The following is a 23,891-nucleotide window of genomic DNA, read 5'->3' as shown; positions in this document are numbered from 1 at the left end:
GTTCCTCTATTCCTGAGCAGCATGAAATTAGGTTTTGCTTGCATGCCCTCCATTAGTTTAAAATTATTAGATCTGGCATACTGCTTCTACCCTTTGGGAATGGTTTTTTTTTTTTTTTTAAATGCAGTCTCCTTTTCCCTGGGATGTCTGGTCTAACTGATGTTCTGGAAGCCTAATGTTTCCTTAGTATTGTTATTTACTTTAACAAATAAAAATCTTGGCCAATTCAAGGGCCATTTTTGACAAGTGTGAAAAATGCCTGCACTTAGTCTTTTCTTTTCGCAACATGTCCAGTATTACTGGTTTCACTGATATCAGACATTACTGATTTTGATGCGTTTGTAGCAAGGACTACAAGGGATCAGATAGGCATTTAAAAACAGATGGCCAAAAAGTTTCATAAATGTCTTAGAAATATAAAACATTTATCACATCAAAGAAACTTCACAAATGTGAGACCTATGACATTATACTACACTACATATTCCAGTTTCAGTAAGTAAGATAAGAAATTAAGCCTGACCATGATCTATATCATAATAAAGGTACCTTCTGCCTAAAACTTCAGAAATATTGGGTCACTAACATAACCAAAACTTTGTACAAGCAAACATCTAGGGATAGAGGTATTTAGATCTCCTAGATACTAGTTTAGTCATTCCCCTGCTCTAATGCACAAATTCCAGCATAAAAATTTTAATATGCATTTATGTTTTATCCTAATAGGCAAAAATAGGATTGATATTAGGAATGGGATTACATTTCTCACAGTCCCCGTTGGAAAAAAATGAAATGTTAAATTAAATTGTCTCCTTAATTAAATTATATCCCACTTGATAGCTGATGTACATATGGAATAATACATACATTTGAATGAGAGTCCTACTACTGAACCCTGAGTAAAACCCCTAGTCACTAGAGACATTTAATATACCACCTGTTAAAGAAGCTGGATTCAAACCACTTGAAAGCTGGGTTTTGCAGTCAAATGGAGTCTTTTGATGAGCATGTTTATGAAGATACTGTGTACAAACTTTGGTTATAATTGGTTATATAGTAATATTAGCTATGCTAATCAGACTGTTCTAGACTGAATAGATTAGTTTTTTAGTTCAGTGCTGACTGACTAATGGCCATTGTAGTGATGCAGTCAGACAAACAAGGGCAAGTCTGATTGCAGGGATGCTTAAGTGTGAATCAAGACTGTCAAGTAGTGAAATGCAAATTTTCCTCAAAGGCAACTTGAAATTAGCTTACTAGAACTTTAAGTGATTGCAGGCCATGGTACACATTGCTCTAAACTACTTATAAAGCTCAGTATAATGAAAAGAACTAATCATAATGTTCATTAGCATTAATGAACAAGGGGAAGATCCAGAGCCCATCCCAGAGAGATGATGTCATCCAAATAAAGGGATGTAAGAGTCATCTGCATAAGCATTTCCCTTCATGAAAAAGTGTTTTTAAAAAGATGTAAAACTAGTTCTTCTACTAAAATCCCATATGGCTGTAATGACAAACATTTTAACTTTGTATAAAAGATTATGTCAACTTTTGGTAGAGTCTTTATAGCCAGTTTTCACTTTGTCCTCACACATCACTGATCTTTAAATTGTCCATATAAATATATAATATGATTTAACTCTTATTTTACCAAAACAGTGGCTGGATGAAATGGAAGAAGCTGGTCAACATTTTGTGCAATTCAAAAGTTCATCATTTTGGCCATTTTAGTTTCCGTTTATGTTTATGTTATCCCTGTCCATGTTAAGCAGCACAATATCTTTATCTTTCGTTCACAAGAGGTACTATTACTTATCAACTACAATGATGTCATTGTTATTTGTGGACCAAAAGCTAAAGTTAAAGGCATTTAATCCTTAGTTCCACCTTTTGCAGTGCTTCTATCATGTGACACAATTACTGTGCACTTCCTCCTGATAAGGGCTGTAGCCAAGGTATCTGAACGCACTCTTATCTTGTGCCATGCCACATTGCCTTTTACAGTGCTTATCTGTCGTGCTAATATGTCTGACACCCTCACAAGTCACAGATGAGCAGGTTGCATTCACAGACACACCAGTCACCAATGTTGGCACATTCCTGTCCAGCAAGAAAACACTGGCTATATCAAGGGATGCTGAAAGCAACAATAAAAGGGTTGCTTTTATTGCTGAAACTTTGTTTGTTGGTTGCTTGCTTTTTAGACTAAATCTACAGTGCTATTTGTACTTATGGTAAAAAGTCATGGAAATTTGCATTATTCTGATAGCGGGTATACATGACTTAATTCCCCAAAAAGTCAGCACTCAGACATAGGTTTTTGTCTGGTCATGGGGTCTGGTCATGGGGCAGGGGTTGGCTCTAAGCATGTTAGACCTGTTCTCTCTCTTCTATTTGCATGTTTTAAAGAGAACTAGCGTGTCACTTTAGACTTTGATAAATCCTTGTGAACATCTTTAAAACTTGTCTTGCAATATTGTTGTTTGGCAACTTCATTCAAAAATATGGGTTGGTGTAAATGTTCCTTGGCAGTCGCTTTGTTGGATAGGCTGGTAGTTGTATTATTCCTTCAGTAAAAACATACCAGTTTTTAAGTGTGTGGCATTGTACAACTCTACATTATGATGGGGTTAATGACAGAACTTATGTGATATCGCAAATTGCATTAGAAAGGATACCCAAGAACAATCAGGTCAGCAGCTGGGCTTAAATCATGTAGACTTGAAATGGTGACATGAGGCTTGAGACTGGCTAAACTTAGCATCTCTTTGAGAAATCATTCCAACTTCTGATGTCTTCGGAACAGCAAATTCCAAAAATTAGGCACATGACCGGTATGTGGAATTCAGATCTTTCAGTTCAGTTTCATACCTGGCTTACCATTCTGCCAAAAGAAGAGTTTAATTGATTGAAATCTCCCTATATTTCTATTATAATGAGCCTCTTTTTTATTAGCAGACTCAGCCTGCTATTGCAATAGTCCCAAAATTGTACCTCTTTATTACATTTACCAGACTGTAAATTTGGGTTACTGCTAATTAGTCAAGTGACATTTATTTATACAGTACTTTTTATAAGTAGGGGTCCAAATGTTTGGGTCCAGATATCTAATGAGCAAGCCAGTGGCAACAGTGACAAGGAAAAACTCCCTGGGCAGAATTAAGTAAGAAATCTTGAGAGGACCAAGACTCAAGAAGGAGCCCATCCTCCTACATTCACTCCATATTAAATGTATTTTAGCTGCTATTGATCATCCGAGACTTAAAGATAAAAATAACATTTAACTGCCAAACAGGTAAACTGAGCTTTTCAGTGTCTCTGTGGTAGCTGAGTAAATGACACATTTACTGCAGCACGTCCCACATGGCAACAATAAATTTAAAGGCGTGATGTGACCATTCCAGGTTGCAAAGCATATAACTAGCACTGTACCAATTATCAATCATGCTGTCCTGTCATTAAAATGTCACCAAAACATTGTCACATGCTATAAAACAGGGAAAGAAATCACTCTAGTACAGACTCTCTCCAAGTTAAAGTTGTCTCAAACATCAAGCACTCCTCCAAAAAATGTTTTATGATCAGTCTTTTTTTAAGGTCAATTAAATCTAACTGTGCGTGTTATATATGTGTCATACACCTAGATCAATTCCCAGCCTTTTACAGTAACTTCCCTCTAAAATAGCGTAGCTGTGATTTATGTGGCCAGAGTGACAAGCCCTCCACCCTTGAGTCACTGCAGTCTGTCTGTTATTTACAAGCCTGGGCCATTGAGGTGAAAGTCTATCTCTTTACCTCATTGCATCCATGCAGCCCACCTGTCCTCAGTCCAGGGGGTGGGTGGAGGTGGGTGAGGGTGGTGTTGAATGTGGCGCAAATTGATGGCCATGTGCTTTCTAGAGCTCCATATTGCCTTTGTATTTCAGAGTACTGATCAGCGTACTATAAGAAAAGAAGAGAATGATTCAGAGGCAAGGGTACACATGATGCAGGTCAAGCACTTTTAGTAATGATCTGTTCATCATAGATAGGGGCCATGGAGATTTATGGGACAGGGATCTATACACCAGGACATTTCAGAGTCATAAAAAAAGGCACCAAGAGATGCTGACGTTTGGGAGACTTTTTTTTTATAAATAGCAGTTGTCATTTTATTAATTATAAATATATAAATATTTTGCAAAAGGTCATCTACCATCAGGTTTCTGTGTTACTGCACCTTATAATTACAAAGGAAAATGCTGCATTCTGGATGACAGTATCCACCGTGATAATAAATTGCTCCCCAGAATTGTTCTCGTCAGCTTCTCACTCTTCATCTGGCCAGCTGCCGGGTATCCATGGCCTGAACGGAAAACCAGCGCATCCTGTCTGGCTCCCTCTTAAACTTTCCACCCTTTTATTTTGGCATGACAAGCCCCCCATCATCTGCCAGAAGAAACAAAAAACAAGGGGAAAATGAAAAAAAAAAAAGCCAAGTTATAGAGCAAACATTTCATGCACTCCATCAGCCCACAGCCACTGTGTTGAGCATCATCCTGAGCCAGGCAATTCCGTGCTATGGGGAATGAACTGCTTGGCTTCTGCTCAAACAGTAATATGCTGTTTGTCACTTCAAAACTAATATACCCCAGAGTAGTGAGCTGTCAGAAAGTAGATCCAACCCTTCAGGCCAAAGACCCCAGGAGTAAGAGTCTTTGATACAGAATATGACTGGTGGGGGTATATTGTTCTACATAGATCATTTTGGTTGTATTTTTTAAGATATAAGGTCTTACATATTTGACAGAATGCCAATGATAATTGCCATTTTCAGTGTTAATGAAAGTGTGGGTCATAATAAAGTTTAAGGTTTAAGATTGAAACTTGAGGTGCTCTGGACATTTTAAAATTTTGAGTGAGCAATACAATCTCTAAAATGCTCTTGAATGTGTAAAGGAGGGTGCTCTGCAATAGGTATGAATATAAATGGTTCTTGTTTGGTATAAAAACACTTTTTGTTCTGCTTTGCTGTTCTTAAAACAGGGTAAAATGAATAATAAAAATATTCACTTCAAACATACGCCACTAGAAACTAAGAAAAAAGCTAAGAAAAAGCTATCAAATAAAAGTAATCTTTGAGGCATGACTTGTGAGTAAACAACACAGTGATTTATGACTTTCACATGGGGAATCGTGCTAATGTGGTTGAGTCTGGTGTTTACAGCAATTACAGTGAATTTAAAAAAAGAGAGACAGAGGTCAGTAAACCATGAAATCATTTTTATGTCAACATAAAACTTGTTAGTGGTTACCAAAGTTCAATTGAGACTTTTTTCAAGACATGCGTTTCCTAAAGAGATCTTTATTTTCAGAGCGCTCCATTACACTGATATTACATTGTATGCACCAGAGCAAATGCATTGCCTCTAACTCTTCATTGTTTTTCTGTTCAAGTAACATATTTCATCAGGTAAAATATTTTTCAGAACACAGCTGGGGGAAATGACCCCTGCGTTCCAAAAAATCTCATTAGGGAATAGAATTTACATGGTCATTTGAGCTGCCTCCCCTACTGTTCCAGAATGGGTAGACATTGGCATTGTTTGAGTTAAAAGGGGGCAAATCTCCCAAATGTACACAGGGGTTCTGGATCAGGGGACTAAGTCAGCTTTATAGAATAGAGTCTGCAAATCATGCATAAAGCACACACACACACATACACACACCCACACATTCTCACAAACATACACAGTCACGCATGTACTGAGATCATGAGAAAGCTATAATGTAATCATTATTTATACTTTATATCATTACAAAGTGTGTTTCTCTTGGTTAGATCTGCTAAACTATAGTTCACTGCAGCATTAAAAAGCTACGTATTATTCATGAAGATCAAAGTCTCTTAGGGGGTCATACTGCCTAAACTGCCGTAATGGTGCTGTTCTGTTTGCAGATCAGTCAGCCACTCAAGATAAGGAGCATTTTAAAAGAGAACAAAGCCCTTAATTTAGACCAGGGGCCAGAAACAGGATATGGATACGGCCCTATAATAAACTCCTCTCTGTCCTTACTAGAGCTTTAAAAAAACTAGAGCATTGTGCAGTTTTGTCCGTCGCAAGGTAGCACAGGAATCCAGTAATTCATCTGGTTCTTGTTGGCATGGTTGTGCTAATCCATCAGCAAGTCAGACTATTGGAAGTGACAGGAGTAGTGAATCTCTAAGGAGATCCTGAGAAGATCTCCTTATTAGCAAAGGCAAGGTCATCACACTGACACCCCATGCACAGTAGTCCTGCACTGTGACATGACCCCTAGACCTATCTTAAAGGCTATAGAAATATATCCATCCACGCTCTGTATGTTAACAGCCAACCTAATTACTATCAAGACTATAACCTAATTTACAAACCTGGAAATTATGGAAATAGATAAAATGTATTACATGTTGGCAGTTTCTGCATTATTTTATGTTGCTTGTTTATTTATTTATTTATTTATTTATTTATTTGTGCGCACTACCAGACACATAACATTTGTATGTGCATATACATGGAAACAGTTTGCAGTTTGCATTCATCATCGTTCACAATAAACAATCTGATTAATTTGAATTAATTACCTTGTTTTGGTTTATACTGTCTTATATCTGAATGACACTGATAGAGATTAATAGCTAGCCTACATGAGCCTACTACTGCTAGCCTACATTAAGTGTCAGACCATCACAGCTCAACTCAAACATGAACATTCCCAAAGTATAACAGTTACTGAATGTTACTGTTACTGAAAGCTGGCAGGCCACCAAAGGAAGATAACGTGTTAACACATCCCACTTGCCATTACTGCGTGTGTTACATGAAGCAGGCCCTCGGTGAAACACAGGCTTTCTGCATGAACGAATTACATAAACCTAATGTTAGAACTGCAGTTTACACTAATACAGTTTCAGCTTAGATGGTAATTACTCAAGCCCTTCTACTAAATGCAGTGACATATGATAAGATTGTTTGGTGAAATCCAATTGTTTCAGTCTACCTATGCTATGGACAAATAATAAAGATAGACACTGGATTGCACCAAACCGTCTTGTCATATGTCACTAGTAGGATTCTGCATAATGCAAAAGTTGCAGCTATATATATACATGCACACACACTGCCTGGCCAAAAAAAGGTCACTACCTGGATTTAACCCAGCAAATGGGTAAGAGCTTCCCATTGGATAATTACTGCATGGGTGATTATGTTTAAACTGGCAACAAGTTATTTAACCCTAACTGATGCAGTGAGTAGCTTCTCATTTGTTAAACAACCATGTCGAAAGACACATCCTGTGGTCATGGAAAAGATGTTAATCTGTTTCAGAAGGGTCAAATTATTGGCATGCATCAAGCAGAGAAAACATCTAAGGAGATTATTGAAACTACTAAGAACTGTCCAATGCATTATTAAAAAGTGGAAGGACAGTGGGGAAAAATCATCTTCAAGGAAGGAATGTAGTCAGAAAAAAATCTTGAATGATCGTGACTGACGATCACTTAAACGTGTAATGAAATCAAATCATAGAAAAACAACAGTAGAACTCAGGGATATGTTTAATAGTGAAAGTAAGAGCATTTCCACACACAAAATGCAAAGGGAACTCAAGGGACTGGGACTAAACAGCTGTGTAGCCTTAAGAAAACCACTTGTCAGTGAGGCTAACCGGCAAAAACGGCTTTAGTTTGCTAGGGAGCATAAAGATTGGACTCTGGAGCAATGGAAGAAGGTCATGTGGTCTGATGAGTCTAGATTTACCCTGTTCCAGAGTGATGGGCACATCAGAGTAAGAAGAGAGGCAGCTGAAATGATGCACCCATCATACCTAGTGCCTACCGTACCAGCCTGTGTGGGCAATGCTATGATCTGGGGTTGCTGCAGTTGGTCAGGTCTAGGTTCAGCAATGTTATGTGCCCAAAGAATGAGGTCAGATGACTACCCGAATATATTGAACGACCAGGTTATTCCATCAATGGATTTTTTCTACCCTGATGGCACAGGTATATTGCAAGATGACAATGCCAGTATTCAGCGGGCTCAAATTGTGACAGAGTGGTTCAGGGAGCATGAGACATCATTTTCACACATCGATTGGCCACCACAGAATCCAGACATGAACCCCACTGAGAAACTTTGGGATGTGCTGGAGAAGACTTTGGACTGTGGTCCAAATTTCCCATCATCAATACAAGATCTTGGGGGAAAATTTATGCAACTCTGAACAGAAATAAATGTTAATACATTGCAGAAGCTTGTGGACACTAAGTCACAGCAAATGCGTGCTGTAATCAAAGCTTAAGGTGGTCCAATTAAATATTAGAGTGTGTGACCTTTTATTGTTTCCTAAAGTGTGAGAGTGAACATACATTAATGAATAATCAGCAATAAGTAAATGATCGATAAAAGAGCATTTACAGTAGTTCTTAAGTAAAAAAGTGCAATATTCTGTAAATTTCCACCCAAATCACTGTTTATTAGTAGACTACATCACATTGTGATGACAACATTATCAAAGGACAGCTGGTTTGGCACAGAGATTTATGCCATCTGAGTCGTCAACCTACTTGATCGATTACCAGACAATTCTGAAATACTACAGCGTTTGATGTTTTCGTCCTAAAAAGGCACCAGGCCTGTGACATTTCACAAATATTATATCTATGAACTTGACATATTTTTATGTGCTACATATTTGATAGACAGAAGGGAACATTAATAATCAGTAATAATGAATTTGCTGCCACCATCAGCTCCTTGCTTCTGGAAATTGCATTTACAGAAGGGATGGTAGTTGGAAACGTTCCTGAAACCACACTGCCCAAGCCATTTTTTAAAAATAATTTTTTCATTTGTTCATAAATTATTTGTTCAGTCTTCAAGCAGTAAAAGGAAAACATTTGTGCTACATAATCTGCAAAGTTTGGGTAAATTCTTTAGAAATCTCAAATTGCCTTAGCAGTTTATATTTCCAGCTTCTGCTGTGCTGAGTTAGAAACAGGACCTGCAGAGCTCTGTGTGTGTGTGTGTGTGTGAGAGAGAGAGAGAGAGAGAGAGAGAGAGAGAGAGAGAGAGAGAGAGAGAGAGAGAGAGAGAGTGAGAGGGAGTGAATGTGTACTTGGTCATATCTCAGCACGTATATTTGAAGTGAACCGAGTGCTTATATAAACAAGTATTCTATTATGTAAACTGGTATGATATTTCATGAGCCAAACATTAGCTCACAGAATCATGATGCATTGGCCCCACAAATCTCCAGTCTCAATGCGGGAGAATGCATAAGTTAACATTGTATTTGCCAAAAGAGACAGGGGGTCCTGGAGTAAATCTGAAAAGTGCTGTTTAAAACACACACAAGACAAACACTGACAAGTATGATGGCATTACACAGAGATTGAAGGATAGGTCATGTCTTCTATACTGTACACCTCACAGAGGAGCTGTAATATCTGGTGGCATGAGTATATAGATGAGTTCATGAGTTGACCCAATAAAAGTGTGATATTCATATCTATCATACAAGGGAGAAAATAATGAGACAGTGGGACAAAGGAATTCAATTAGATCATTGTTTAATACTTTTTCAGCTATTAGTTTTCTGAGTGTGTGTGTGTGTGTGTGAGAGAGAGAGAGAGAGAGAGAGAGAGAGAGAGAGAGAGAGAGAGAGAGAGAGAGAGAGAGAGAGATTTGAGCTGGGAACTGCCTCACCACTACAATGTAGCCATTATTACCCAGAGTGCTCAGCACTGTGGATGCCCCTTTTTTGATGTCAGCACCTGACCCTAAAAACTGCAGGCACATCACCAACCGACACCACTCATGTCCCATGGGATGATCTTTATTGCTGATGCAATACTGCGCTTGCCCTCTAGGCATCTGACATCGCAGCCATGCACGTGGCAGTATGTTCATTTATATAATTTGCGCTGTGGGAGGGGATGCACAATCTTTTGCGCATTATAGCAAGATCAGGTGCTGCTGCAGAACCACTGACGGGCATCAGAGTAACATAATTAAGCTTCAGTGATTATGTAAACTGGGCAGGCTGGGTAAGAGCTTTAGCTGAAACGGTCAGAGTGGTCCGACGTTGCTGAGATGAAGTATCCTGTCAGTTTGACAGCTGGTAAAAAGTGTCCCTTTATTGGCCTGAGTGAAAGAATGTATTCTCTCCTCTTCTAAAGCTGAATAACCAGACACTCATATCTATCTATCTATCTATCTATCTATCTATCTATCTATCTATCTATCTATCTATCTATCTATCTATCTATCTATCTATCTATCTATCTATCTATCTATCGATCGATAGATAGATCGATAGATAGATAGATAGATAGATAGATAGATACCAATGCCCATTAAAACATATAGATGCACTGACAGCCTCAGTCATGTTCTCTATATAGTCTTGCTCACAGTATATTTTACCGTAATTAGGTTCACAGGAGATATTAAATATCAGCATTTCCATTATAATTGTAATAATAGACTCATGTTGAACAATGTGTAAAAAGTTAGAAGCCACATTCTTTGTCTGTTGCATTTACAAGGTCAAATATCCTTTCACAATGGGTGTAACTTTTTGTTTGTTTGATTTCCCAATGTTTCTCTAGTGAAGTGGATACAGTGAAATGGATGAATCTGAGACATTATTGTACTAGTATATTATGGCACAATACTCAAAAGTACATGTGAGAAGACCCTTAGGCAAGAAAGGAAGATAGCGCTTTGCTCCCTGTGTATTACAGTACCTGACAGGGTCACATTCTTGAAACCATAATCTGACACAGTGCCTCAATTTAAAGAATTTTAATAAGTCAACAACAAACCAGTGAATGGAATAGATTCCATTAAAAGACTATTTGTAATCCTACCCACTTTAGGGTTAATGTACCTTTCCACTGACATTCCAGTGTGAACACATTGTCTGGAGTTTGGACACATTTGGCCAGAGACAACTCCTATTACATTTTGTGAGCTGGACTAACACATGGTTTTGGCTTTGCACTTCACTGGCCGAGGCCGAGTTTAATTTGACATTTAAATATGAATTCTTAATTATGAATATAATTATTTATAATTAAGATTTAGTTTTTCCAAATTACATTTCAAGAACCTTCAGGGAGAGACAGGGTTATGTCCTTTATGTGCAGGTCAGTAGTGTGCTAGCTGAATGCTGAATGAATAGAGTATACAAAACAACAGTTATTAACTTAACTGTTTATCCGCATTTATCAGCCTCCTATCATGTCATCAGAGAAAAAACGTTTTGTAACACTGGTCACGTTTTTCACTGTTTGCCATCTTATTATTAGTTATCATCATGTGTGCACAATCTGTAAAGACAGATATCTACAGTGTGTACATACATTCAAGGCATTACATTACATCTTAATTCCATTACACTGGAGATACCTCGGCAGACCAGAGCAATGCACAATTTGATTGAAATGTGCTCTGATATCACCCATAATGAATACCCTAGAAAGGCTGTTCGACGACTGGTCAGAACATCCATGTGGCGTAAATGAAATCAGCCATAACTCAACATCAACCAGAAAACAGTGTTGGACTTCTGGAGGTCCAAGACATCTCTGTCACCAGTCACCACTGATGGTGTGGAAGTTGATGGTGAGGACTTACAAATATCTGTACTTGAATGGACTTCTATCACAGATGCTGTTTACAAAAAGGCCCAGCGTTGCCAATCTTTTTTGGAGAAGATAAGGTCCTGTGGTGTGTGCAGGCCTTCTGGTGTGCATTGTCTCTGCTGTGGGCCTTCTACCAGTGTAATGATGCCAGGGCTCTGTTTAGCACTGTTGTAGGTTGGGGAAAGAGCACTACAACCAATGTTGCAAAGAGTCTTAACAAATTAATCAAGAAGGCTGGCACAGGCATGGGAGTCATGCTAGATTCTCTGAAGGCTGTTGAAGACTGAAGGACCCTGATCAAGCAACCATCACAGACATTGCCTCACACCCCCTACATTCTTCCATGATGGAACAGAGGAGCTCATTGAAACAGATGTGCTGTGTCAAGGGGTGGCATGTGAGCTCATTCTCACCCACTGTCATCAGACTCCATAATGAGTCACCTTACGGCCTGGGCAGCACAGACCTCCTACTGCTCGACTGAGTATTGAGTAGCACTGTTCTGTAATCTCTGTAAACTGTAGTACCATCTTTTCCTGTAAATATTGACTTGCTAACGCAATGGTGATGTTACTATTATTATTAATTACCTCATACAACTTTATTGTTACAATCCAAGAAGTTCAAGTACCATATATGTAAACCATATACCATATATGAAGCTGAGCGCTTTATATCTAAGATCATGAAATCTTCATGGATGGCTAGATATCTAGGAACCTTTATCTTCATACAACCTTAGGAAATATTGTGCATAATAAATAAGTGTTATTGTCTTTATGCAGTATACTTTATATTTTTCCAAGGTATTACAAAATATTGTGCTTGTGTTTTCTTTGCTTGGTAAGGTGCACTCTGGATTTCTTCGGTTATAACTTGCTTGGCTTAGTCAGTTTAAGTATTGTGTGATAATTACTAATTCATTAACAGGTGCAGTTTTGGATTAGCCTTAGGTGTGGCGAATACTGATAAAGTTTAGCAAAAGAAGAAGGAAAGAAACACAAGCGATTCTTGTTACTTAAGTGAACTTAGGGGACACAAGATGGTGACTTTAAGAAATTACAATAAAATTGATAATAATTTTACATTATATCTTAGAACCTTTTAAAAATGTTCACACTTTACATTTCTTTCTAACAGTTATACCCATGATTCAATACTGTGAATAAAATGTCTCCGCCCTCATAGTTCTCCAGCTCTTCCAGTAGTTTTCCATGAGCTGAGTACATTTAGTGTCAGTATAAGCACAGCTTAGTGTGATAATCCATGCAGTTATATCACCTAATTTCACTTCAGACCCATATATTTTTAACGCTGCTTTATGATGACGTGTGTTGTAAAAAGTGTTACATGAATACATTTTACTCTAACTTACATAACCTCTGACTGGAAGGAATTGGAAGCATTAATTTATTGCTAAAAAAGCTGTCTTAGAAAACTGGATGAATCATTATTGAGCATGCTCCCAAGCCATGCTTTAATTGAATTTAAATCTTCTAATTTTGTGAACATCTAGGGGCCTTTTAATTGCCAGTGAAACCACAATATTTGCTCTTCCAGCACAAAAACAAATCACTTTCAAAGTACTCCTCTGTTTTGGTATTCCCATTCAGATGTTAATGAGGCGCTGGGCAGTCATCCAGCTAAACTGCAGTGCAACAGTCAGACTGACAAGACTGTTAACATTCTTTTCCACAAAGACAAAAGGCTGCAGTTTAAGGACTAAAACCCATTCAATTTAAAGGTTGGTGCCACGCAGGGAATACTGATCCTGTGTGAATAGACATTTTGAGAGCTCACTGCAGTCTGAGGAATGGACAATATTAAAATGTTTGAAATGCCCTGTCACAAATGATTGGCGGCTAACAACTAAACAGTTCTGTTCATAAAAGACTTTTGGGGACAGGAGCATATCTGCTAAATAACATGAATCACTTGACAAATATTTGCATTTGCACCATACTCAATTGTATGTTGGCTGTGCCACTTATGATCATAAGAACACAACCATGCATTTATACGCTGTTCAGAAGGTGGTTATTATTATCATTGAAAGTGTTGTTATCCCAATACAGACCTCAATTGCTTTTTACTGAAATTATTGGAATTATGCGCTTCCATATCTTTGATCTAATTTCTTTTTATTTCAGTGTAATTTTTACCTAAGTTTTTTTTTAAGATAGGACATTATGAAAAGCCAATAGTAAAAAAAAAAAACACATTAGCTAACAAATCAAGTGTCTGATATATATATATATATATATATATATATATATAAAAATTCTATATGTGTCCATTTTTTTAAGCCAGTCATTTATTCCAATTAGTAATATATTTGCTTTTGCGTTCTTACTTGTGCTTTGATAAAGTGCTAAAAAAAACTGTCAAGTTGCTTACGTGCAGTCTGCAAGAACTGTTCAGCATTGTAATAAACCCCAGAAAGCTGGAAAGATGTCGTGGATTCACCTGAAATGGGTTTTTAGGGTTCACAAAATGTCAGTTGTGTGACATTTCTGCAGACAAGGAGCAAGACGCAAGTGTCAGGAGCGAGAGATCTTTGATGCCAAATAAACAAAGAACATATACAAACTAATAGAAGAGGTAAAGATAATGTCTTTGAAATGTGTTGTGCTTTAGTCTGTGGACAATGTGAAGCGTTGTGAGTGGTGTAAATTTGGGAATTGGTTTGGCTGGGTACCGACCAGAGCATGACAGGGTGATAAGATTTAAGGACTATTTCAACCCTGATGATTTAAGCACTAGAGATTGCAGAAAATTAGGAAAAATTTGGACTTGAAGTTTGTGGATATTCAGTACATTCTATTTCAAAGTTCTGCAATGTGAAACATTGACTGGACCTAATCACTATTGAGTGATTGCTTAGAATGAGGGAAAATGTTGATATGATTTGACATGTTATGTGGTTGTTCAGTACATTCTGTTTCAAAATTCTGCATTGGGAAACATTGAACTTACTTATCCATTCTCAAGAGGGTTGGATCAGAATCATAGTTCTCAATGCTAGTAATGTCATGAGAGACTGTAGGATGCTGTTCCAATCGTGGTCTTAGAAATCATGTCTTTATGCCATCGGTGGGTTTCGTTTATGTTTCTTTGGAGTCTGGTCTTAGGTCTTACAGTAGACATAAAAAGCCGCATTAAATTTCATGATAAACAACTTTGACTCCAACCAACCCTAACTTTCTTCAACAAATATCATTATAATGTTGACAGTAGGGTTTGTTGGTGTTTACTGGAGAATGTTCATTTGTTATGACACATGAGGTAATTGATTCTAGAGAGTAATCACAATAGTTAAAATTCCTGCAGCATAGCAATTTGAAAGGCTACCCTTTTTCTTTATATTGGTTATTACCATTAGGACATTAACCAAACTGTAGGCAGACAATGCAGTCTAGTTTCACCAAACAAGAGTAAACCTTCAAGTATAAAGACATATAGTTAGTGGCATACTGCATGTGAAGAAGAAGCTTGCTGGTATGTGTTAAAGACAGTAGTATTTTTAAAAAATCCTTCTTTAAGTTGCTGTAAGGCACTGAGCACACAAAACAACAAATCTTTGATTAGTATTGTTTGTTTTTAAATGGAAGAATTTTAAATTACTTGAAAAGAAAACATCATTCATAGCTACAAAAATAGATCAACAGTAACATTAGGTTATGATTATTTAATCAATTTTGTTTAATAAATACATTTTACTTTAATAAATATTGTTTGCTTCTTTTTGGTTATAAAAATGACATAGTGCTCTTTCAACATAAGCTACAAGCAGAGGCAGAAAGGAAATAACTAAACTGATAATCAATATGATTCCTTCCCATAAAATTCACTTATGCCTATAAATGAGCATGTTCCTGTGCATAAGGTAAATTACAGAAATTACGGTTTACGTCAATAAACAGAAGCCCAGCATAAAGTTCTACTGCAAAATACGATTTAAAAAGCAGAATGTTTTATATGCATACATACATGTAAAAATGTCAGCACATTAGAGTAAAGAAAAAAATTTGCTGCAATCTGCGATTAGTCCAGTACTTTGACTATTTTTGTTATTTGTTCTATATTATGCCTCAATATCTATAAAGATGATTAGTGTGGCTGGTCTATCCTACGTAGAGGATTTGCTGAACAGATTTATTCTACTTGTTACATTATATCTCTGCTTCATGACACTTATTCAACCTTTTTCAGAGCGTACAATTTAATACTAAAAAGAGCAGCAGATAAGGTTCAAGTTCAAGTTCAAGTTTGGTTTATTCGTCACATACATAGTCATACACAGCATAACTCGCAGTGAAAAGGATTTGCTTAATTTATGTATTAATGAGACCCTTTATTCCTGCTACAAGTGCATAAAGATTTCAATCGCCAGAGTTCAAATGTCCTCAGACAGACTTGCATAAGGCCTGAAATTTGCACAAATGGCCATGTAAACCTCCAATGAACCATTTCCCATTTGATAGCACAGAACTTCACTAATCTAATTCTGCTCTTCAATACTTTACTACTATGACAGTAGGCTATTATGAGTGTCACACCATATTGGTGTGACCTTATCTAACCCTCTATGTTGCTTGTCCAGACAAAGTGAAACCAGGTGTAAATCAGTGGCATATGCAACTGGTGACTCTTCTTCCTGTGTTGGTTTGGATGTTTTATCCTGTGCAAAAAAAACCAAGTAAAACAAGAATAAAAAAGAGCTTTGTGTTTGATCAAATGGGAAGAGTTTATCAAGTAAGATGGCAAACCTTCACTGTGCAAGTGCAGTTTTGGAGGACAGGCAAGATAAAGAATCCACAGTAAGGTTCAATGCATATGTAATCTAAACCTTTCATCAAGAAGTGGTGTGAGAACTAGGTCACCTCATGCCTAGTCTTTATCCATGAGTCATGCACACTGCTGATAATTAATAAGGTAATATTAGAGACGAGATTTGGGTCAGAGCAATCTAAATGTGTTTCACCGCAGACCATCGCAAAGTCAGTGGCGTGTGGTTTTGTGTACGTTTGCACGGTGACCAGACATAGCAGCCCTTATGTCGCGCGTGAGAGCCCAAGCCTGTTGGAGCCCATTTCTGCACATGAACTTGTGGATGTACTTTTTTTTTAGCTGGTGAAACCCAGGACCCTGCATGAGCAGGTCAAAGCCCCGGTGTGTCACCAAAGGCAGAGAGGATCAAGAAAAAATTCCCAAGATGGTTCTCTCTCACCACAGACTATATTGTTTGTTCAAGTTCAAGTTCAGTTTATTCGTCACATACATAGTCATACACAGTATAACACGCAGTGAAATGGTGGAGAGTGCTCTGTCCAAACTGAGGAAGAGAAACAGGGGTGCATAGAGAAAAAATATATATATGCAGATAAATATATATATTCTATGTATGTACAAAAATATATTAACAATGTATGTACAATATATGTATATTATGATTATATACACAATGTACAATGTATATGGTTGGGTATATATGTACACAATCTACAGAATGTACAGATCCATTTTGTATAATACCATATCTACAGTTGTTGTGTAACAGGGTAATTGAGTATAAATCTAAATCTATATATACAGATGTACAGATATACAGTCATGTTACATGGTGGTGGTGGTGGTCCCCACAGTTTATCAGTTTCCCTGATTCAGGGCCAGAATGGCCTGTGGGAAGAAGCTCCTCTTCAGCCTCTCTGTCTTGGCCTTCAGGGAGTGGAAGCGCCTCCCTGACCTCAACAGAGAGAAGAGTCTATTGTTGGGATGGGTGGGGTCCTTCACAATTTTCCTGGCCTTGGTCTGGCACCGCTTGTAGTAGGTGGTCTGCAGGTCAGGAAGTTCCGAGTGAGTGATGCGCTCTGCTGAACGCACTACCCTTTGGAGTGCTTGTCTGTCCTGCTTGGTGCTATTCCCAAACCAGACTGTGATGTTCCCCGTGAGGATGCTCTCAATAGTGCAGGTGTAGAAGTTCCGCAGTACCTTGGAGGGCAGTCTGAAGTCCCTTAGGCGTCTGAGGTGGTAAAGACGCTGACGAGCCTTCTTTGCCAGGGAGCTGGTATGGCGGGACCAGGACAGGTCCTGCGAGATGTGAACACCAAGGTACCTGAAACTATCTACTCTCTCCACCGTGGTTCCACTGATCCTCACAGGTTGGTAGTGCCGCTCCTGCTTCTTGCTGCAATCCACGATCAGCTCCTTTGTCTTACTGACGTTTAGGAGGAGATTATTTTCCTGGCACCAGTTTTCCAGGTGTTTAATCTCCTCCAGGTAGGCCCTCTCGTCGTTGTCCGAGATCAGACCCACGACAACGGTGTCGTCAGCAAACTTGACAATGATGTTAGAGCTGGAAGTGGCTGTGCAGTCGTAGGTGTACAGTGAGTAGAGCAGGGGGCTTAGGACACAACCCTGAGGAGCTCCAGTGCTGAGGGTGAGGGTGGATGAGGCGCAGTTGCCCACCCGTACTGATTGTGGTCTGTCTATTAGGAAGTTGGAGATCCAGTCGCACAGGGATGTATGCAGTCCTAGATCTCCCAACTTAGTAGTGAGTAGGGAGGGAATGATAGTGTTAAATGCTGAACTGTAGTCGACAAATAGCATTTTAACATAATTTCCCCTCCCTTCGTCCAGGTGAGTCAGTGAGTCAGTTTGTCCATGAGAAGTTCTGTTTAAAAACAAAAACAAAAACAGCGCCGAAACTGTCAATGCCATGTTTGTGTAAAACGTGAAAAATCTACTCTACATGGAAAGTCTGCGGCCATCTGTATTCTTACACGCACAGGGCAAACTGTAATGCTTGTACACAGATGCAGGCCTTGACGGACAACCAGAATAGAATGCTTTAACTTGGCTGACTCGGGCCAAGGCCTCTTTGAGAGCACCAATATAAATCGTAGCAGGCAACAAAGCTGCCTGGTTGTAGCACTCTCACTACACATTTATCATATAGGTGTGAATATAGGTAAAGTATGACCCTGTGCACTGTGTTGCCTAAAACAACACATTTATACTGAACAGTTTCTTTCTATAAAACTACTTCTATTGATTTTTCTCCTTGTCTTTTCTAACCCCTTATTCACAACCTTTAAACTGAGCAGTATACTATGTTTGATGGTTTTAGTGTAAGACTCAGGATGACTGATAAATACTCGTGTATGACCAAGATGACATTACATGTGGAGTGGGGAAAATGCTTCCCACTAAAACCAAGACCCAGCAGCCAGACTTCCTATTGCCTATTCACATTTTTAAAAAGCAGCAACAGAATTTTACCATATGGTGCAATATCCTTTCAGGGCACTGACACAACTTATTCTGTGTCATGCCATTTTTGAGCCATGAACCTTTATGCACATCCTTTTGGCTGGGAGCTTCCAGTGCTAAGTTTGAATCAATCAGGGGCAAAAAGAAAAAAATAAATAAAATCACAAGACTGTCAATGTAATATAAATCTGTGCTTTGTCTAGCTGCACTGTGTAGAATATTTTAATCATAATCAAGTTGATACCAGCTCCAAACTACTAAACATATTACCATTATACTTAATTAAAATATGAACCCCAGATGTCTTTGGAAATGTTTGTGCAGTCAGATAGAAAGCCCTTCTCACTCACAAACTGTGCATGTGAGGATCACATTTTGGTGGATTGGGTTTTCTTTACTCTCATATAAACTAAAACTCGAAAGCAGGCAATGTCTCACCGACTCACCTTTGGCTCACAACCAAAAACAACAAATGAGGAAAAAAAAAAAAAAAACAGCAAAGAAAGAACAAAGGGCTGTCTTTGGCTTGTGCCAACCACAAAAGGACAGTGAGATTGTCCTGAAATAAGTGCTTCACAGAGCACTACTGAGATGAGAGCTCCTGAAAAGGCACGGGATGCAATTCTACTGCAAGCCAATAGCATGAGGGTGAGAGCTCCACCCACTTCCTGACTTGCCCTTGAATTTGTGGCACTGCAGTAGAGCCGGAGCTCGAAAATGTGCCTCGGGAGAAGAACGGTATGCTAATGCCGCTGCAAATATTTACGGATATGCGCTATCAAGGGCAACACTCCCCATAAACCTCTCCACAAGTATAGCAAAATGTCATTCGCAGGGAATACAAGCTCATCTGCTAGATGGGTTCCATATGACATGTACATAGACAAGGGCCTTATTAAAATCCATTTAACAGCGATTGGGGTTTGAGGCATCAGGTCTTCCCACATTAGGGCGAGAGTGGTCAGTGTACTGGCCTGGGCTCCCCATATCTCTGTTTACACCAGTCTGCGGCTTCACCCAAATTACTGGCCTTGACCACTCTTCTTGTGCTACCGATTACTGTAAAGCACTTCGTGAGAGCCCTTGCATAACTGAGGGCAGGAAAACAAGACGGGGACAAACAGTCATTGGAGAAGGGATGCTTGGTTGCTAGATGCGTGCAAAATAAGCAAAACCCACATTATGACTCTTGCAGTCTGTTTGAAAACACTTGTCATATGACTCAGGCCAAAGAGAAGCTAGCCTAATGCTCTTTCTTAGAACTTATCCTACATTCCTCTATAGAATTATCAGACAAATCAAATCAACTGTTATTTTTACATTTACTCAATATAAGGAACATCATGGATTCAAATTTTGCACACCTATGTATGATGTGTCTTCATTAACCTCAGTATATTCAATATCACTCTCACTATCTCCCTTTCTCTCCCATGTCATTAGCCACTCTTTGTTCTGCCTCTCACAGAAAGTGACATTTGTACCTCCTAATCACCTCGCAAGCACGGCACTTTCCCATCATTACTAGACCAGTATCTAACAGTTGACTGAAGAGCCATACTGGGGGCTTAATGATATTGTCGTTCATCTCCCAACCTCCTGCAGGGCCAGTGTCACTGGACAGGCACCACCGGAGCCTTTTGACCCACTTTTGGGCTGATCCCATCAAGGTAATCCCCTTGTGGAAAGAAATGTCCCAGCCTGAGTGATAATTCGTGTTTAGGCCAAGCCACCCAGGAGAATGTGCTGGGAGTATAACACCCGGGTATAACTCACTGTACAGCATGGAGACGCTTGCATATGTCACAGAAAAGAATGCAAAGCTGGAATTAGACCTACCAGACAATGGGTAGTGCCAGATAAAAAAGGCTGCAGAACTTTCACAATCTGTAACTTTGGAAAGAACATTATTCATTTGTAATATTTTAAATGTGGCCATGCAATATTGCCCACATTTCAAAGATGCAGGCTTATTTATTTATTTATTTATTTATTTATTTATTAGAAACCAGAGCAAGCATAGTCTGTAGGATTAAGAGCACAGATCCCTCTTGGTCTTCAGCACGTTTTTCCACTACAGAATAACAAAGGAAAAGAAACATAGGAAGATATCTAGTGGGAAATAATTTGTAATGATAATTCAAGTGGGCCATTAATGACCAAATGTTCTTTGTTTGCACAGACTGGACAAAACCTTCAGAATGCCCCCAGTGCATGAATTAAAATCCATCATATCACACTTTACACACTACTAAAGATCTGTTTCAATTGCTGGCATTTTACATTTCTAGGGTTGCACAAAAGTTTGTTTCAAGCTTGAAACTTGCTATTCAATGTGCAAAGCTCTGGGCAAAGCCAATGGAAAATCTGGCAGGATTTAGTGCAGTGATGATCCCTGAGAACAAGAGGCCAGGGAGGCCTGGGTGGCATTCATGACAACTGACAAACAGAAGAACAAGCGAGGGACAGAAGGCCTAGGACTGTGCTTTAGTGAGCGACAGGAGTGGGGACCAGCACGTCTGGGTCACATCCGGGGTCTTATTCGTAAACTTGTCCATAGAGGCAAGCACCCCTGGAAAGATGTTTGGAAGGAAAGTCACCAGCAGTGATCACCACCAGTGCAGTGGAGGCTCTAAAATAGCCATTCTTCCATGCAATTTTTGCCATTTTTATCTGTTAGGAAAATATAGCGATGTTGAAGCAGGGTTGGTTGGAGTGCAAATCAAGGTTATCAGTCTTTCCAAAGCACAGCAACTACTCAGGACAGCTGTCCTCTCACTCAAGCAGTGAAGTCACAGGTGCATATATCATATTTGGAAACCCACATTACTTGAATTCAGCTAGGTATACAGTTAGAGAATATATCCAGATGCCATACCTACCTCTTTACCAGTGGTCAGTTTTTGAGCTTAGGACTACTGTCCTGACTGTCTTAACCCAGCAGGGAGACAGGCAACACTGACTATCGTGATGTTCATATACCAGCACAGCTGCCATCACCAAGACACTGTCATGTCAATGTTGCTGCCATGTCGAGAAAGATTTACCACCTAGAAAACATTAAGTCACCAGTGGTTATGTTGTCCAAAACTCCATGATTAATGTTATAGATGCTGTCATACTGTGCATGTCAACAGACAGGCTACAGTCTGTAAGAGTAACAGTACACAACAGTACCTAGTCAAATGTGTAGTCTGCAGTTTTGCATTAAAAATATATGTATCTATATATGCACTTAGGCAAGGTACATATTATATATGTACAAGTGAGCATAGTTACAAAAAAGGCCTTTCTAATAAACTTGAGATGTAAAACCAGTGTGAACACCTGGCAGCATAAATTCTCTCACTATTGTTTATTTTCTGTTTATATTGTGCAACATGTGACGTGGAATTAAATGTAGCTTCCATACTCACCCTGGGCCCAGTTAAAGTGTAGGTTATCCTGTTGCTTAGAACATCATGCATAAGAGCAAGACAAACCTTACATTTACACTATTGTTACAACCCTGTCTAGGCTGGGAGGCCGTAACATGGGGTTTTGAGTAGTACAACAGTAGAAATGAGTAATGGGATGAATAACCAGTCAAAGTTGACAGCAAGGATCTAGTGTATTAAGGTTTTGGTGTTTAAAGTCAATAAACTGCTGCAATTGCATCGGGAGTGACCAAGGCCAACACAAACAAAACCACACTAGAAACAAAACGACGACTGACTAAGCTAACAAAAAGAAACTTACTATGACTACATTGACTACATTGTTAGAACAAAGATAAACCCACACCTAAACAAAATGGCAGCCACTCCCTACCCCCAGTATGAAACAATATACAGGACAATATACATACAAGATACAAGAAACATATATTATCCAGCAATCAACAACAGGGGCAAAACAAACCGTAAATCAAGGGGCAGATCCAAAGTCATACACATAAAGTCTAGCAAACACAAACTGAAAATGTAGCAACAAGTAAAAACCCACAACAACAAACTCTTCTCCAATGAGCCCTAAAACCCAATCCTTTGTCTTGTCCTCTTCCTTTTATTGTGTTCCTCTGCTCACTGGAAAACCTGGTGTGGATCAGGATGGGAACACAGAATGCAGATATACAGGCAGACATAACACTATTTAAAAGAGCAATAAAAAAATAATAAACAACATTTAAAATAATAACAACCAAAAACAAACAATATTTCTTAAAGTGATTATTATTTTTACATTTTCTTCTATAAAGTGCCAACATAAAATGAAGAATCAAATTGCTTTAAAGAGCTCAAATAAAGTAGTTTATGCTCCATAGAGCGGGTCAACATGGAGGCAGCCAAGTTTAAAATAGATTTAGTACAGCATATCTGAAACATCGAGGCCTCCAGGTAATGGCTGTTTCAGAAGAATCATTGGAAAAATTACTTATGGCTCCTTTAAAAAGTCTTAAACAAGGGCTTTTGATGTTCTAATATTAGGAAATAAGCATTGGCTAAAAGTTGTTTTAAATATGACTCCACGTGCAAAGTTTACTGCTCCCATAGCCTTCCATTAGGATGTCCTTATGCAAATTCATGTGTCTGTCACAAATTAAAGAAATCCATGAGTCAGAAATCCCTCCAGACTACCACATACTGTGGCAGGCCTGCACTGACGCCGTGTGTAGCTTTGCCCTAGTGAGAACCTTCCCATAAAACACATAAATGCCAATGTGAGGGGAAAAAGAAGCCCTGCAGGCTAACATTAGGAGGAGAGTAAAGTTTAATGAAAAACTTCATGCTGTTGTTTACCAAAATATCAAGGCGATCTCATGATATTTTTGTAATTCTTCCTGTTTTTTTCTTTCTTTCTTTTTGCTGGCATACACATGCAGTCATTATCTCACTGCACTGGCAGATTTTGGTAAGCATTAGTCTGGTGGAGGAGCTTGCTGTTTACAAATAGGCTGTGCATAGTA

At 38.7% G+C, this 23,891-nt stretch overlaps 1 long non-coding RNA gene across 1 annotated transcript; it reads right to left on the bottom strand.

Annotated features, from left to right (window-relative positions):
- Positions 1 to 18,254: 18,254 nt before the first annotated feature.
- On the bottom strand, positions 18,255 to 22,967 carry LOC113583709. Its single transcript, XR_003411327.2, has 3 exons — positions 22,363 to 22,967; positions 21,829 to 21,996; positions 18,255 to 18,347 (listed from the first exon to the last, which is right to left on the bottom strand). It is a non-coding gene; the product is annotated as an uncharacterized LOC113583709 (long non-coding RNA).
- Between the last annotated feature and the right edge of the window lie 924 nt (positions 22,968 to 23,891).

The sequence above is a fragment of the Electrophorus electricus genome, chromosome 20, assembly GCF_013358815.1.
Source record: "Electrophorus electricus isolate fEleEle1 chromosome 20, fEleEle1.pri, whole genome shotgun sequence".
NCBI classification, from domain to species: domain Eukaryota; kingdom Metazoa; phylum Chordata; class Actinopteri; order Gymnotiformes; family Gymnotidae; genus Electrophorus; species Electrophorus electricus.
The sequence above is the reverse complement of the archived record's forward strand: the minus strand, read 5'-3'. Positions and strand labels throughout refer to the sequence as shown.